The sequence below is a fragment of the Lissotriton vulgaris genome, chromosome 3_1 (assembly GCF_964263255.1).
Source record: "Lissotriton vulgaris chromosome 3_1, aLisVul1.2, whole genome shotgun sequence".
NCBI classification, from domain to species: domain Eukaryota; kingdom Metazoa; phylum Chordata; class Amphibia; order Caudata; family Salamandridae; genus Lissotriton; species Lissotriton vulgaris.
This window is the reverse complement of record NC_141689.1, coordinates 1,420,544,193-1,420,561,592: the sequence shown is the minus strand read 5'-3', so window position 1 is coordinate 1,420,561,592 and position 17,400 is coordinate 1,420,544,193.

Genomic DNA, 17,400 nt, shown 5'->3' with positions numbered 1-17,400 from the left:
GCCTCAAGCTAAACTCAGAGAAGACCAACATCCTCATCCTGGGCTCTACCTCCTCCACCTGGGATGACTCTTGGTGGCCTGCATTGCTTGGATCCCCCCCCACACCCATAGACCACGCATTAAATCTTTTTTTTTTTATATTTCTTTTTTATTAAACCAAGGCATCAAACTGAGTGCATAGTACAGAGGGTAAACATTCCCACAAAGCATTACATCATATCAATAATAATTGGGGGGGTTGGGAAAAGAAAGGGGGGGCGAAATACTTTTACATGCAAGGGTCACGGGGACACAGGTAAATCCAAATTAGAGTCAACTGGTGGACACAAATCTCCCCCCTGTATCGATTCCACGACCCCCAAACAGTTAACCATTTATGTGGTTGGCCTCTTGCCAGATAGACAGTCTTCTCCCGGAACATACACCAGTCCATGCTCTCTTTCCATTCCTCAAGCGTGGGCGGTCTCTTGGATCCCCACTGTTGTGCTATATTTCGTTTAGCTATCATTGCCCCTAGAGTTGCCCACCTGGTCTGTGCTGTGTTTAAATCTGTAGGTTCCCAGATATTAAGGAGACATCTCCTCGCCTCTGGTAGCACTGTCACCCCCAGTACCTCTCGCATGTATCGCAGTCCAATACTCCACTATATAATGACATTCCCAGAGGATATGGAGGAACGTGCCCACCCGACCACATCCTCGCCTGCACAAACCTTCTTCAGATAGTCCCATCAGGACTAAACGTGGACCTGTGACGTAAACCCTATGCAGTATTTTCAACTGAACTCGCCTCAATCGTGCTTGGATCGCTACCTCCCTCGGGGAGGACACCGCCGATTGCCAGTCCTAATCATCTAGTTCAATACCGTCCCTCGTCCATTTATCGCTGAACTCTACAAGGATGTGGTTGATCAATTTCCTATAAATCAGGGAAATAGTTCTATCCGGCAAAAGCCCATCCAATATTCTATCCTCCAGTGGTGAGGATTCGGGTATCTCTTCTTCCGCCGGTCCCGCCGATTTTAGCGCATGCCGAACTTGCTCATAGCGGAAATACTCCGCTCCATTCAACTCAAATTCGGTTTGTAATTCAGCAAATGTCTTAATCCTGCCCTTGACCCAGAGATCACCAATCGTAGCAATCCATATCAAGTCCCCCTTATTGAAACTCTTCGTGTTCCAAAGCTTGCCCAGTCTGTCCGAGCTAAACAGTGGGGTGGCCAGCGTAAGTCGGCCTTTCCATCCCAAAGAGCTAGTGGCATCGTGCCATATCTGCACCGCTACTTTCGTTGGTCCCGTCAAATTTTCCCACGCCGACTTGGCATTTAAAGCTCTATTATCATTTCCAACAGGGAGCAGCCACCTATCCATCGCATATCCGGGGTCTGAACCCAGCCCATAAGTACCCTGGTTTATGGCAGCCAATTGAGAAGCCCAATAATATCTCCTGATGTCAGGGAGGGTGATACCTCCGTCATACCACGGCAATGTCAATTTAGCCAAGGCAATACGCGGTCTACCCTCCCATAACAGACTACGCTGCACCCCCTCCACCACTCGGAAATAACTAGCCGGGACTATATCTAATGTATTCTGGAGGGCGTAGAGAAAACAAGGCAAGGACATCTTCTTAAAAAGGGCCGCCCGCCCCAAAAGGGAGAGAGGCAGCTTCCTCTAGCTGTTTACGTCACTTCTTAATCTAACCAAAGGGGGAAGGAGGTTTCTCTCGTATCGGACTGTGGGATCTATTGAAATAAAGATCCCCAGATATATAAACCCATCAGTAGCGATTTGAAGCGGACAATTTTGCGGGGGAATCGGGGTGTCACCACTCAGAACAAACAAATAGGATTTCCCCCAATTTATAGTAAGCCCCAAGTTCCTACCGTAGGAAGCCAAAACATCACAGACGACCATTAGGGACTTTCTGGGTGAGGTCAAATAGAGCAGGATGTCGTCTGCATATAAAGAGATCCGGTCCTCTAACTGAGGGGACCATCGAATTGAGGGCTCCCAGCAGATCCAGGCCGCCAGAGGCTCAAATGCCAGTGAAAATAGAAGGGGAGAGAGCGGACATCCCTGTCTGGTGCCTCGCCAAAGACAAAATGTTGCAGAAACTCGGTTATTCACTACCACCTGCGCAAGAGGTTCAGAATACAACAGACGCACCAGACGAATAAACTCCGGTCCAAAACCAAACTTAGCTAAGACTGCCCACAAATACGGCCATTCTACCGTGTCAAAGGCCATTGTTGCGTCGAGCGATGCTATTATAGCCTGTTCCTTCAGGGTATGAGCTCTGGGCAACACTCCGTGTAACCTGCGAAGATTTAAAGCCGTATTTCTATGGGGAATGAAGCCCGATTGATCCTCATGTATCAGTCCGCTAATCACCTTAACAAGCTTGTTAGACAATAGTTTGACAAGAAACTTAGGCTCCGCATTCAGTAACGGAATAGGCCTATACGAGGCACAGGAAGGGTTTCGCAGCGGTCGAAGCGCCTTGGGACCCTACGGGTAAGTAGTGCGCTATATAAATGCCTATACATACATACATACATACAGTTGGTTTTTGATTTCCCCTCCTTATGGATAACTACGATCGACGCCACTCTCTGATCATACGGTAATACTCCCTGTTCTCGTGCTGCAACAAACATACCCCTAAGATAGGAGGCAACCTTATCAGGCCTTTGCTTATAAAACTCGATCGGGAGTCCGTTAGGGCCCAGTGCCTTACAAGAGTTCAAAGAGCGCACTGCCAGGGCCACTCCATCCGCTGTTAGGGCACTGTCCATAAAATCATGGTCTTCCTTAGTCAGGCATGGGAGTTGGATATCTCGCAATAGCAAGTGAGAATCCTCTTCCGGCCGCCCCGCGCCCTAGGTGTACACCATTTGAAAATATTCCGCAAAACTATCCACTATACACTGGGGGTCTGTTATTCGCGCTCCCTCAGCAGTCTCTAGTTCTGGGACCACACGATCTGCTCTATCTTTCTTATCTAACCAGGCGATAAGCTTCCCGGCCTTATCTCCAACATCATATAACCGGTCCTGCTGCTCTCTACTTAGGGCTCTGGCGCTATTACTGACTAACGCTCTGTGCTCAAGCTGCTTGAAACTCTGGACATGCAGCTTCGCATGGGTCACCTCCTGCTCCAATTCCGCCTCAATACGAGTTCTCAGATTCTACTTTTACAATTTCTTCGTTCCGATCCTTCTTTGCTCCCGCGATCAGTGATAATGCCTGGCCTCTTATGACTGCCTTAAAAGCCTCCCAAAGCAAAAACGGAGATGACACCGATCCCTCATTCTCCTGAAAATAATGCTCCAATGTCCTCAGCAGGTCTTTACGGATTTTAGGATTGCGCATGTACCAGGTATTAATGGGGGCTATCCTACCACCCGACCCCGAAGGTATATCGAAACGGAACCAGAGCGGCGAATAATCCGATATGCCGCTAGCCAGGTATGTAGCCTCTGTGATGGAATATGCTTGGGCTGCCGGCACCAAACAGTGATCAATACTGTGCACCAGAGTGGAAGTTGTACTGCTGTTCTGGAAGAAAATTGCAAAAAACACAGTTGATGGACAGAATGTAGAACAATGTCATACATTCACCCCAGTACAAGGATCTGGGCCTAAATCCATAGTTTTCTTGCACTCCACACCACCCTGGGTTAGACACTGGCTATATGCAAATCAGCTCTGACCCTGTACCTCATGGGAACAGTCCAGTCCGAACTACCAAGCCATGTCTTTCCCAGACCGGAATCAAGCATCCAAGGACCGGTTTCTGGCTATCAGCCTTCATCAGCCTGGATAGCTTAACTCCAGTGGTGTGGAGAGCCTGGGACTCACGTCTGAGTAAACCCAGCACACTTGGGGTGAAAATTGCAAAAAACACAGTTGATGGACAGAATGTAGAACAATGTCATACATTCACCCCAGTTCAAGGATCTGGGCCTAAATCCATTGTTTTTTTGCACTCCACACCACCCTGGGTTAGACACTGGCTATATGCAAATCAGCTCTGACCCTGTGCCTCATGGGAACAGTCCAGTCCTAACTACCAAGCCATGTCTTTCCCAGACCGGAATCAAGCATCCAAGGACCGGTTTCTGGCTATCAGCCTTCATCAGCCTGGATAGCTTGACTCCAGTGGTGTGGAGAGCCCGGGACTCACGTCTGAGTATACCCAGCACACTCGGGGTGAAAATTGCAAAAAACACAGTTGATGGACAGAATGTAGAACAATGTCATACATTCACCCCGCCATAAGTTGGCAGGGTATGCTTAGACATGAGTCCCTTGCTCACTTTGCCACTGGATTCAAGCAAGCCGGGCTGAAGACGGCTGAAATGCCAGAAACCGGTCCTCGGAAGCTTGTTTCCGATCCAGGGAAGGCATGGCTTGGCAGTTCGAGCTGGACTGTTCCCATGAGGCACAGAGTCAGACTGATTTGCATATGGCCATGTCTGAACTGGGGTGGCAGAGGGGGCTAAAGGACAGTGATGGATTAAACCCAGATCTGTTGACTGAGTGTGAGTGTATGATTAGTTCAGATGCTCCGTCCATCACCACCCCCTTTTGTACCACTTTGTTCACCATAAGTTGGCAGGGTATGCTCAGACGTGAGTCCCTTGATCACTTTGCCACTGGATTCAAGCAAGCCGGGCTGAAGACGGCTGAAATGCCAGAAACCGGTCCTCGGAAGCATGTTTCTGGTCCAGGGAAGGCATGACTTGGCATTTCGGGCTGGACTGCTCCCAAGAGGCACAGGGTCAGACTGATTTGCATATGGCCATGTCTGAACTGGGGTGGCAGAGTGGGCTAAAGAACGGTGATGGATTAAACCCAGATCTGTTGACTGGGTGTGAGTGTTTGATTGGTTCAGATGCTCCGTCCATCACCACCCCCTTTTGTACCACGGTGAACAAAATGAAGCAGCACAGAGCCCAATTTGTGTTCAGTGGCCCGTCCCTGGCTGATTACATCATGACAGGCTTCTGAACACATATCTCTGCACCTCTCCCAACTCTCATGATTCACGCACATAATAACCCCTCCCGCTGGTGCCAAGTTGTTTGTGGCAGCGGAGTGTAGGGTTAATGATGTGTGGCAGCTGGGGGTGAGAGGGAGATGGGAGGCCAAGAAATCAGCAATAACAGCCAGGCTCTCCTCAGCGTTGTGATTGGTCTGAGCATCGTGGTTCGACGCTCAGCCAGGGAAAGTGGGTCTGGAAATATTCACCAGGCAGGCTGTAATGCAGCTTAAGTGAAGAACAGGGAAAGTGCGACTGACTGTTTGGCCGGTCTCAGAGGGCTGACCAAACAGTCATGTGCACTTAGGCGTGGGCAAACCACTCCTAACCGGCCCTGCTCCAAGAGCAGAGTAGTCCAGCCCCGTCCCGCCCGTGAAGCATGGAAACATAAAATGATAATAACTCAAAGTTAATTATTTTATGTTTCTTTTATTTGCAGTGCTTAAAAGACGTGGGGCGACGCTCCTCCGCCAAAGCAGAGGAGCCGCCACCGCTGTACCTTCCAATAGTATATAAACGAAAATACACTTTTTCAAAGGCTTTACCACTTTTCTATACAGAGACATCTACAGCTAGGATTTTTGTCATAAGCAGAAGTCATCTTACAGTCAAGGTGCGAAACCTGTGGCAACTTTAAAGGTGGCACGAAGCTAGTATGCTCAATGTAATAACAGGTGTTGTTGAACACTTTATTGTATATCAGAATACGATGGAAAAGTTTTCCCCATAATCTCCATATGAGCAACAACTAGTTCTGGAATGTCTTTTAGAAGTTCAGTGACAAACTGAAATCTTTGTATACACATTTATATTGTAATACTAGATGGATAATTTTGCCTCGGTTAGTAAACCAATTTAGTTAAATTGTCTGTAGTTTCCATAGTCGTGTGTTCATGAGGAGTTAAAGGGACCTACTAAGGCATGGAGGATTACCTCTAACGAAATTGACCGAACTTTGGGATACGCTCCCTAAAAGGAAGCAAAACCTTAATCCAACTCAGTGGTATGTTTCCTCGTAGGGTTTTGCTCTTCATTGGGTGGCTGTAATAAGAAGCAATTTTTGTGAAATGTCTTTTTTACCTACACACAACCAGACACCAAAAAATCTAGGTAGGTAGTATGATAGGGCTGTAAATTCTGATGAATTGCCAAGGACCCAAATGGCGTATGATACTCAAGAAAAATGTTGACTTAAATGACATGAATGGTCATATTTAGCAGTCTTGCCTAGAATTTTCACTAGGGAGATACTAATAAAAATATATATGTAGTCTACCACAGGCACTTTTAATATACTGCCCCTAATTATTCATCATAATCTGCAAACATCAGACAGATTCCTCTCACCCTACCAATACATGGCGAAAAATTCACTCAGAACTCCCTCTGTAGTGAGCCAACCACAGCAGGGCCGGACTGGAAACTTGAAACAGCCCTGGCAAAGATTTAAAATTCAGCCCGCATGGGCTGACGTACTAATGTGCGCTAGAATAAAAGCAACTCTTTCAAGTTGCGGCCAGGATCGGTAATGAGCACCACCATTCCGAGAGGCTGAACCCAGCCTCCAAGTGTCAATACCAGCCTCCTGGGGCTCCAGCCTACCGGGGAATTGCCCGCTTGCCCGGCTGGCCAGTCCAGCCTTGAACCACAGAAACACAAACAAATCCATGGTGTAGGGCAAAAGCCTATGGGGCTTGGCACCAAGTGGGAGAGGGTTTGTTTCATTTAATTGGGGAGGGTGACCAAAGGTTGGGTCTGTCTTGTTGGAAACAAAATATTTCTATATGTCAGTGTGATGGATGGGTGGAAAATAAACCTGGGAGGCCTAATGTGTTTTTCAATTTTGGCATTTTTATTGTGGGAAGACAATTCAACAAAGGAAAGTGAAGAAAAATCCCCCCCCCCCCCCCCCCCCCAAAATAAAGAAATGTCTTGGTTTGGAGTTACTGGTTTTGGTCTTTCAGGTCTTCTCCTTTCATCTGTAATCTTTTTCTTTTCCTTCTCTTTGGTCCCAGGTCCGGGCTCCAATGGTTTGTCGTCCCCAGGTTGTCCGGAGACTGGCATCTAGACCTTTGGAAAGGAGGAGGGGGGGGGTGTGAATAAAGAAAAAAATAAATGTGCAATTTACATCGCTGACTTTATTAAACAAACTATGTGCCTCTTGTTTTCTTATGGATCATTTTGGCCTTTCCCTAGATTTCCACTGCAAAGCTCTTTTCTCGGGTTTCTTTGTATGACAGTTTTTATTAGAAAAGGAACACTCAAAAAAAATAATCAAATATTCATAATCTCACAAATTTTAGGTAGGCTCTTTTCTCCCTCTTCTTTTCTTTTTCTTTCTTACAACTAATAACCGTATTTAGGCAAGGACTCTCCTTGGGCCCTATTACCCACTAGTCTCAGGCCCTTCTCATGTTTCTTCCTCTTTCCCCGTGCTGTCTCACTCGTCTTAGACCTTTTCTGTGCTTCTTTCACCATCCAGAACTGCCCCCGAAGCTTCCCTTCTCCCTCCGCCCACGTACCCGGAAAATCGCAACTCGGTTGCGACGGAGAAGTCAAGCGCCACAGGGCGTCCACCACTCTTCGCTCCAAGTTTCTGGAGCTTTGTTGTCTTCACGCAGCAGCTTATGCTGCCCAGCTATGTAAATCTGGTGTCGGTCTCCATCTTATGGATCAGCGTCTTTGTCATCCTCTCTTCCGCTGGGCTGGTCCTTCGCTCCTCCATCCCCTTGACCCGGTCTCCCGCTCTCTTTTCTGGAGTCTTCTGGGTGCCGCCCCCTTTGTCTCACCTCCAAACCTTACATCTGTGCTCGACTTTCTACACTTGCTTGTGATTGGCCACACATGTCTATGGATCCGTCTTGCTTCTTCATCAGTGATTCTCTGCTGTCCATATTAACACTTTCCCTCTTTTATTTACAGGAAACTGTAGGAGCAGTTCATCGGGCTGAGAATGAAGAGGTAAGTGAGGGTGTGTTACAGGTGTTGCGTTGGGATCCTTTAGGCATATTAGGCTATTTTAGGGGGTGAGGTTGTTTCTCCCTTACATCTGCCCACCCTAACTTTCTTGCTTGCAGGAGGGGTGTCTATGGGGTATCTGCACAGAATCAGCATTGAACTGCTTTTTCCCTTTCCTGTGATGTGTACTGAGTCTGAAAGGCTGTAATGCTGAAAATCCATCTTAATACTTGGTCATTGTTCCTTTGTTATGGGACATCCATTCTAATGGGGCACGATCTGTATATAATATGAATTCCCTGCCTTCAAGATAATATCGCAGAGACTCGATAGCCCATTTAATGGCCAGGGCTTCCTTCTCTATTACGGCGTAGTGTTTTTCCCTTGGAAATAATTTACGGCTCATATATATTACTGTCTTTTTGTTACCTTGTATGTCTACTTGGGAGAGAACTGCTCCTAAGCCGTGCTCTGTTGCCTCTGTTTGCAAAATGAATGGTTTGTTGTAATTTGGGCTAAGAAGGACTGGTTCGGATGTGAAGGTGTGTTTTAGTTGGTGGAAGGTGCGTAGATCAGCAGGTGAAGGATTCTTAAGTTATTTCTCAGTTTTACTGTCTTTCTTTAATAAATCCGTCAAAGGGGCTGCTATTTGTGAAAAGTCTGGAATACAGCATCTGTATTAATCCAAGATGCCCGGGAAGACTCTCAGGTCCTTCTTTGTCCCGGGAAGGGTAGATTTACTTTGGCTGCAATCTTTTTCTTTGCAGGTATTATACAACCCTCCCCCAGGAGGTATCCCAGATGTTTTATGGACTTTGTAGCTCTATAGATTTTGGCTGGAGTAATGGTTAGTCCCCCTTCCTGCAGAGCCTGAATAACCATTGTTAGGTGTATCAAATGTTGTTCTCAAGATGAACTATGACTAATAATGTTGTCTATATAGGCAGCTGCAAATTTGAAAATTTGGAAGGGTATTTATAGAGCGCGGCGTTCGCTCCGGAAGGAGCATCATGGCGCTGTCAGTCCTTGAACCAGGTCGCAGAGTGATAGAAGAGGGGGACTAGATGGCCGCTTTTGTCCAGTCATCAGGAAGATTGAAAATCCAGGTTTTAAGGAGTTTCCTGAAAGGCTTCTCAAGAGTCTGAAGTCTGAGATGTCTAGGCATGCTGTTCCAGGCTCTAATGGCTAAGGTGGTGAGGGTTTTACCGCCTTTAGACTTCAGATTGAACTTGGTGGGGGTCATGAAGTTTTCATGAGAAGATCGGAGGGTGCGACTCGGATTATAATGAGGGAAGCGTCTGGACAAATAGGAGGGACCGGATTTGTTAAAGCCACGAAAGGCTATGGTGAGAATTTTGAAGAGTATTCTCTTGTGCAAGGGGAGCCAATGCAGGGTTTTAAGGGCTGCAGAGATTGATGATTTGCGTGGCAGTTTTAAGACAAGTCGGGCAGCGGTGTGCAAAACACTTTGAAGTTTCGAGAGAGTAGACTTCTTAGTCCCTGCAAGAAGACCATTACAGTAGTCTACTCGAGAGAGTATAAGCGCTACCGCCACAGTCTTTCTGGAGTCTAGGGGGAGAAATTCAAAGAATTTTCTCAGGGACTTGATTATGCCGAAGCATCTTCCTGCTACGGTCGAGACGTGGAGGTCGAAAGAGAGGTCGGAATCGAAGAGGACCCCGAGGTTTCTGGCTGACGAGACCGTCTGAGGGGGGGCTGCGGAGTTGTCAGGCCACCATAAGGCAGGGCAGAATGAGGCATTCTTTCCAATGGGGAGGATCTCAGTTTTATTTGAGTTGCAGCGTAGGTGGTTGGCATCCATCCATTGAAAGACAGCTGTTAGGCAGTGTTTAAAATTGAGCTCTGCCTTGTTGGAATTGTTATCTAGTGGGATGATAAGCTGAGTATCGTCGGCATAGGAGGTAACGGTTATGCCGAACGATTCTATGAGGGTGAGAAGGGGAATGAGATAAATGTTGAAGAGAAGAGGGCTTAGGTGCTACATGGTCTTAATATTGTAATAATAAGTCTCTCAAAGGTCGCTGGGGCCCCATGTAGGCCAAAGAACACTACAATAAAATGATATAACCCTCCAGGCGTGGAGAATGAGGTCTTCTCCTTATCTTGCTCCCTTAGTGGCACCTGGCAATAGCCTTTGCATAGATCTAGAGTACTAACATACTGTGCTTCACACAACCTTTCTATCATTTCATCCACCTGAGGGAGTGGATATGAATCAAATTGTGATATTTTGTTAACCTCTCGAAAATCAATGCACAATCTGATAGACCCGTCGGGTTTCGGAATGATAACAATTGGGGAATTCCATTCACTGGTGGAGGGTTCTATAACTCCCGTCCTAAGCATCTGATGGATTTGGTTTTCGACAGCCTCTCGCCAGGTTTATGGCATTTGATAGGGACGTAGTTGGACCTTTTTCTTCAGAAGAGTCTGAATTGGGTGTTCCATGACTGATGTTTGCATGTAATTAGAGAAAATACTGATTGGAAGGGTTGTAAACAAGAGGTTAATTCTAGTTTCTGACTGTCTGGTGAATCCAGGTCAATGCTCTGTAGGTATAGGGGAGCAGGGTCCTCAGTGGTACCTAATAAAGCGGATTTGCCTCCCTCCCACTTTTTTAACAGATTAATATGGAAGATCTGAGTATTTGTTTTCTTTTCTGGGTCCATCTCTAGTCGGTAGGTGATCGGGGTCACTTGTTCTATGACCCGAAATGGACCTTGCCACTGGCCCAATAGCTTATGATCAAAAGTAGTCATCATAAGCAAGACCAGATCCCCTACAGCAACGGTCCTTTCTTTGGCTTTTTTGTCGTATTGGGTCTTTGGGCGGTTTGGGATTTGTTTTAAATGGGATTTTATAATTTCTCAAATCTGGTTTATCTGCTTCTTCAAGCTAAGAACATGTTCAGGTAAGGGCTTTCCAACTTCTCTTTCCTAGTCCCACTCTTCCTTGAGCATGTCTAACAAGGTACAGGGTTGTTGCCCCTTTAGTAATTCAAAAGGGGAGTATCCAGTACATTTTTGCTGTTGACAACAAATAGCGAAAAGGGCTAGGGGAAGCATATTGTCCCACTTGCGCGTTTCTAGATACAATCATTTTTTTAATGTTGTTTTTAATGTGGCTTTGTATCTCTCTACTAACCCATTTGTCTGCGGGTGATAAGCGGACGTCCTTAACTGTTTGCTCTTTCACTGTTGGCAGACTTGTTTTAGTAGTTTGGAAACAAATGGCGTACCCCGATCGGTCACATTCTCCCGCGGGAACCCTACTCGAGATGTTAATCATGGCCTTAGCTATTTGTGTAGCATTAACCTGTCTTAGGGCTACTGCCTCAGGTAATTGGTCGCATAATCAACCAGGACATGGGCATATCGACATCCGATGCTGTAAAGAAGGAAAGGACCGATTATATCCATGCCTACCCTTGAGAAGGGTTCTCCTATTATCGGGAGAGGTTTTAATGGGACTGAGGAAGGTAGACTTCGGCTATTTTTTTGACAGACCGGGCACACTCTACAGTACCTATGTATTTGTTCATAAGTTCCTGGCCAATAGAACTTCTCTAGTATGGCTTTTTCTGTCTTTTCTACTACAAAATGACCCCCCCAGCAAATGGGTATGAGCCAAAAAATAATACCTTTTCCCTATATGACTAAAAATTGTGGGTTAAGGTCCCGGTCCCCTTTTCGGTACAGTAAACCCTTGCTTACAAAGAATTGGGGACATTCCTGGTCAGGGTCCTCAATGGGAGTGGCTCTATTCCAAGCTTCTCTTAGAGTTGGGTCTTCTCTCTGAGCAATTCAAACCCTCAATTGGTTTCCCATTTACTTTCTTTAGCGGACTGAGCTAGGGCTACATGATTCCATTCTTTCTTTTCTGCCCTCCTCTGTCTCCAACTTTTCTGGGGCTTGCTTATTGGCCATTCATGATTCTGCACTTGAGGAAAAGGGGCTGTCTTCCTCCATTCTTCCCCTTCTTTCGAGGATTCTTGCAATAAGCTGTCCATATGTGGGTAGTCTCTTCCCAACACCAGGAGCTCAGGTAACTTTGGTATCAATCTTACCTGCAAGGGTACTGGTTTTATTGATGATTTATGTTGGGTTTGCACTTTGGTAGTGGGATATCATCTATTGTCCCCATGTACAGTACAGACTGGATATTTACCATATCAACAATAGCTCGCACTCCCTGAGGTTGCATGACACTCTGTATACATCCTGTATCTATTAAAACTTCCCTGGGTTCTCCATTGACAGTAACCAGATGATGGTAATGAGGACCTGAGCCTTCCTGTGTACAAATCAATACATTTTTTAAACCCACATCCATTGGCTATTACTTTTGTAGACATGTGCATGCAATATGTCCAAATAGTCCGCAATGAAAACATTTGGGACCAAGACGGGTAAGTAGGCGGGAAGAGGGGGGTACAGGACCTGCCATTAAGGTAATAGTTTCTGGCTTTTTTTGGGGTTAAACTTCTTTGACTCTTGGTCAGGACCCTCCCCGAAGGTTTCCAATTTGTCTCTTCCCTGCCTTTTTGTATTTCCTGTGCCCAATAATAAGCATTAGCGATCTCCACAGCTCTTTCTAAGGTCACTTGTGAATGTTGTCGGACCCATCATTGTATGGGGGTGTGTAGGGTAGAGAGCTACTGTTCCAAATATACCTTCTCTACTATCTCTTCCTTAGTCAAAGTTGAGGGTTACAACCATCGGTCACCGATATCCTTCACTCGGTAGTATAATGCTCTTGGTGTTTCTTGGGCCCCTTCTTTTATCTGTCGTAGCCGGATAAGGCGTGAGACCAAGGGGGGTGGCAGCTTGGTATGCAGCCGGAAGGTCACCTGAGAGGAGTGGTCCGCGATATTGACCTCATTTGTCGTAAGGCCAGGCTGCTGACCTTGCCATCTGTTTGAAGTTCGCAAAAAAGAAGTCCATGTCTTCTACGCAACATATTTTTGCATTACTACAGAAGGAAGCATAGCTGCCTGTGTCCTCTGCTGGCTGAGCACATCTGCCAGCCTTCCTATTGTAGACTCCCAACTCTGGCTTTGTTTTGTCAGGGTCCTATGTAATTTCTCCCTATCATCCTCTGCGACGGCCAGAAAGCATTCCATAATCCTTTCCAGTTTCTCCTGGCCTGCTGCCATTTTGTACACAATGGCCTCCTTCCTTTCTGATCCTACTTCTGACACCAGGTTTGTGAGGGATGGGTGAAAAATAAACCTGGGAGGTTGAAAGGGTTTCTCAATGTTGGTGTTTTTATTGTGGAAAGACAATTCAACAAAGGAAAGTGAAGAGAAATCCCAAAACAAAAAGAAATGTCTTGGTTTGGTGTTACTGGTTTTGGTCTTTCAGGTCGTCTCATTGGTAATCTACTTTTTCTTTTCCTTATCTTTGGATCCAGGTCTGGACTCCAGTGGTGTTTCGTCCCCGGATTGCCAAGAGAGAAGACAGGGAGAGCAAGGTAAGTAAGATGGTTTGAATTATAGGATTATAGGTGACGGGGACCATCACCACACCCAGGTGTGTGTGAAATAAAATCTCTTTCACTCTCTGGTTATTAGTATCTAGATCTTTGTAAGGGGGGGGGGAGAAGTGTGAATAAAGAAAGAAAAATAAATTTGCAATTTACACCGCTGGTTTACTATGTGCCTCTTGTTTTTCTTATGGGTCATTTTGAGCTTCCCTAGATTTACACCTCAAACCTCTTTTCTCTGGCTCCTTTGTATGACTGTTTTTAATTGTAAAGGAACGCTTAAAAAATGATCAAATAATAATCATAATCTCACAAATTTTGGGCAGGCTCTTTTCTCCCTCTTCTTTTCTTTTTCTTTCTTAAAACTAAAAACTGTATTTAGGAAAGGACTCTCCTTGGTCCCTATTCCCCACTCGTCTTAGACCTTTCCTGTGTTTCTTTCCCCTCCCCGTACTTCCCCTGAAGCTTCCCTTTTCCTTGTGCCCATGTACCGGGAAAGCCGCAACTCTCCTGAGTTGCGACGGGAAAGTCAAGTACCCCAGGGCAACCACCACTCTACGCTCCAAGTTTTTGGAGCTTTGTCGTCTTCATGCATCGGCTTCTGTTCCCTGGCTATGGAATTTTGGTGTTGGTCTCCGTCTTCTGGATTGGCTTCTTCATCGTACTCTCTTCTGCTGGGCTGGTCACCCGCTCTCTTTTCTGAAGGCTTCAGGGTGCCGTCTCATCTTCAAACCTAACGTCTTTGCTTGACTTTCCACACTTGCTTGTGATTGGCCACACACGTCTACGGATCGCCTTCCTTTTCATAAGTGATTCTCTGCCGTCTAGATTAACCTTTTCCTTCTTTTCTTTATAGGAAACTGGCCATTGGAGCAGTTCATCAGGCTGAGAAAGAAGAGGGAGGTGAGGTAGTGTTATGGGTGTTGGGTTGAGATCCTTTAGGCATATTAGGTTGTTTTCGGGGGGCAAGGTTGGTTCTCTCTTACAGTCAGATTATCTTAGAGGCCATTTTTTTAAAATGGTAGCAAACCTGGAAGTCAGTTTCATGCAAAAACACAATTCTTCTGAGAAAGAGAAAAAAACAGAAGTTGTGGAACGAGTGCGAGCCTGTATAATTTGCTTGCATTAATACCTACAGTAATATTTAAAGCAAGTCGCTTGCCATTTACTTGGACGAAATATGGGATTGTGTTGTGGCTTTGGGAACTCGAGTGTAACTCACACGTGCTACTAACAAAATCGGTCTGCAGTAATAGAATTGAACAAACCAATTCGATACTGCTGAAAGCTTTCTGAATGCCGGGAATCCTCCTTTTTTATAGTTTGACTATTAGTAGAGAGGGTGACCAGTCACACATGCTCGTGAAGGGTGGTGTCCATAGAATGCCCACTTAAAAAACCTTCTGATTTATTTGTGTACGCACCAGACGGAAAAACAAAAAATACAGTGTATCCACAAGCACTCGAATAAATAAACAGAATTAAAACAACACTTTAAAATGTTTTCCATAATAAAATGAATAAGTTTAAATAAAAATGACACAATGTAAATTGAATGTTATCATAACAAGTTTCCTTAAATTTCCTTTCTTCTGACATTGCAGCAACGCGCGACGGGTAAGCTAGTAGAATAATAAAAATATGTCATTCCTTTTCCACACAGCGAGTTGTGTTCAACAGAGTTTTGTGGCTATTCTGGCACTCCCAGGAATGCAGGGAGGGGCCCTTGGAAGGCTAGAGGTACTGATGATGCTGCTCAGAAGCTGTGTGTGGCCTGCAGTGCAGACCAAAGTCAAAGTTCTAGATGGCTGGCCTGCACACATTTTACTATCTTTATTGGACATTCATGGATATCTTGTGTTTTAGGCAGGCCGTAATTATTCCAATACAATTTTAGACATCTATGAATGTCTAAAGAATGTAACACCCTCTCTGCTGGCGTAGAGGGCCATGGGAAGAAGGACTTTAAGATCACAGGCTCATTCAGATGGAACTCTGATGGGACTTTTGGAATAAATTTCGGATTTGTCCGCAGGATGAGAACATCATTTTGAATTGCAGAAAAGGTTCTACAATCGTGAATGCCTGAAGCTCACTAACTCTTCTAGCCGATGTCAAAGCTAAGAGAAGATCAAGTTTCCATGAAACAAACTTCATATCTGCCCTGTGAATAGGCTCAAACGGAGCTTTCATCAGGTGTGATAGAACCAAATTAAGGTGCCAGGCCGGTGGTGGAGGCCAGACTGGAGGAAAAACTCTGAACAAGCCCTTCAGAATTTGTTTAACAATCCTTGCAGAGCAAAGGGAAGGACCTGATGACTTGCGTCTGAATCTGGAAATGGCCGCCAGATGAACCTTCACAGAAGAATGAGCCAATCCAGACTTGGCCAGAGACAGGATGTAAGGCAAAAGTTGGTGCGGTGCCGAAGTGTATGGGTGTATATCTTGTCTCCGACACCAAAGGCAGGACCTTTTCCACTTCCCCCGGTAAGTCTTATTTGTACTTGGTGCACGGGCCTGAGCCAGAATGTCTCTACATTCCCCTGGGATATTTAAATTCTGGAACTCTCTGTACTCAGGAGCCATGCTGTCAATTGGAGTGAGTTCAGATCCGGATGTAGTACTTGTCTGTGAGCCATTGTCAATAGCGACTGAACAGGCCGCAGGAGAATCGGGTGGTCTTGAGAGAGAAGAAGTTGTTCTGTGTACCAGAATTTCCGGGACCACGCCGGTGCAATCAAAATCATCCTGCACGGCTCCGCTTTGAGTTTTCTGATCAGTCTCGGGATTAGTGGAAATGGTGGAAAGGCGTAGACAAATGCGCCGTACCAAGCTATCGAAAGTGCATTCCCCAAGGATCCCTGATGGTGATCCCTGCTTGTGTAGCACTGGCATTTGGGCATTCTGCGGTGTTGCAAAAAGATCGATGGTTGGGGTCCCCCAACGTCAAAATACTTCCTCGAGAATAGTCTGATCCAACTCCCACTCGTGGCTGATTGACCTCTGGCGACTTAAAGCATCCGCTGTGGAATTGAGTGCCCCCGCGAGATGTTCCGCTGATAGAATGATCTTGTGTTGAATCACCCAGTTCCACATTTTCTGTGCTTTCTTCAAAAGGGTACAGGATCTTGTCCCGCCCGGCTTGTTTATGTAGTGAATGGCCGTGGTGTTGTCCGTACGAACCAGCACTGTACGGTTCTGGATCCTTGGAAGGAAAGCCTGCAAGGCTATACGAATAGCCATAAGTTCTAGCAGATTGATGTGGAATCTGCATTGACTGCGCTCCAATGACCACTGACTTTCAGCTCTTGTAGAACAGCTCCCCAACCCTCCATGGAGGCATCTGTTGTCAGCACCATGGGAGATGGAGGAAGCTGGAATGTCAAAACCACTGAGATGTTTTCTTTTACCAACCACCAGCTGCTTGCTTTCTTCATCGCTGGTGTTACCACGATTTTGTCGTCGAAGTAGCCTGTCGCCTGACGCCATTGTTTGTCTAGTTGCTCTTGCAGTGAACGCATCTGAAGCCTGCAGTGTGGAATCAATGGTATGCAGGATGATATTGATCTGAGAAGGGATTTGTACCGATGGACCGACAAAGACTTCCTTGTCTGTAGGAGATGAGCTGACAGAATAAGCTTGCTCTGGCGTTCTTCTGACGGGAAAGCTTTGCAGCAACCGGTATCCAGGATCGCACCCAAAAACTTCCCCCCTCCTGGATGGCCGCAGGATTGATTTCTCCGTGTTGAGCCAAAGGCCCAGCTGCTTGAAAAGTTGACTGCAGCTCGTGACCGCTTTGGAAGCTTCTTGGAACAAAGGAGCCTTTACTAGCCAATCGCCCAGGTATGGGAAGACTTCTAAAGACTGCCTCCTTAGAAAAGCTGCCACAGG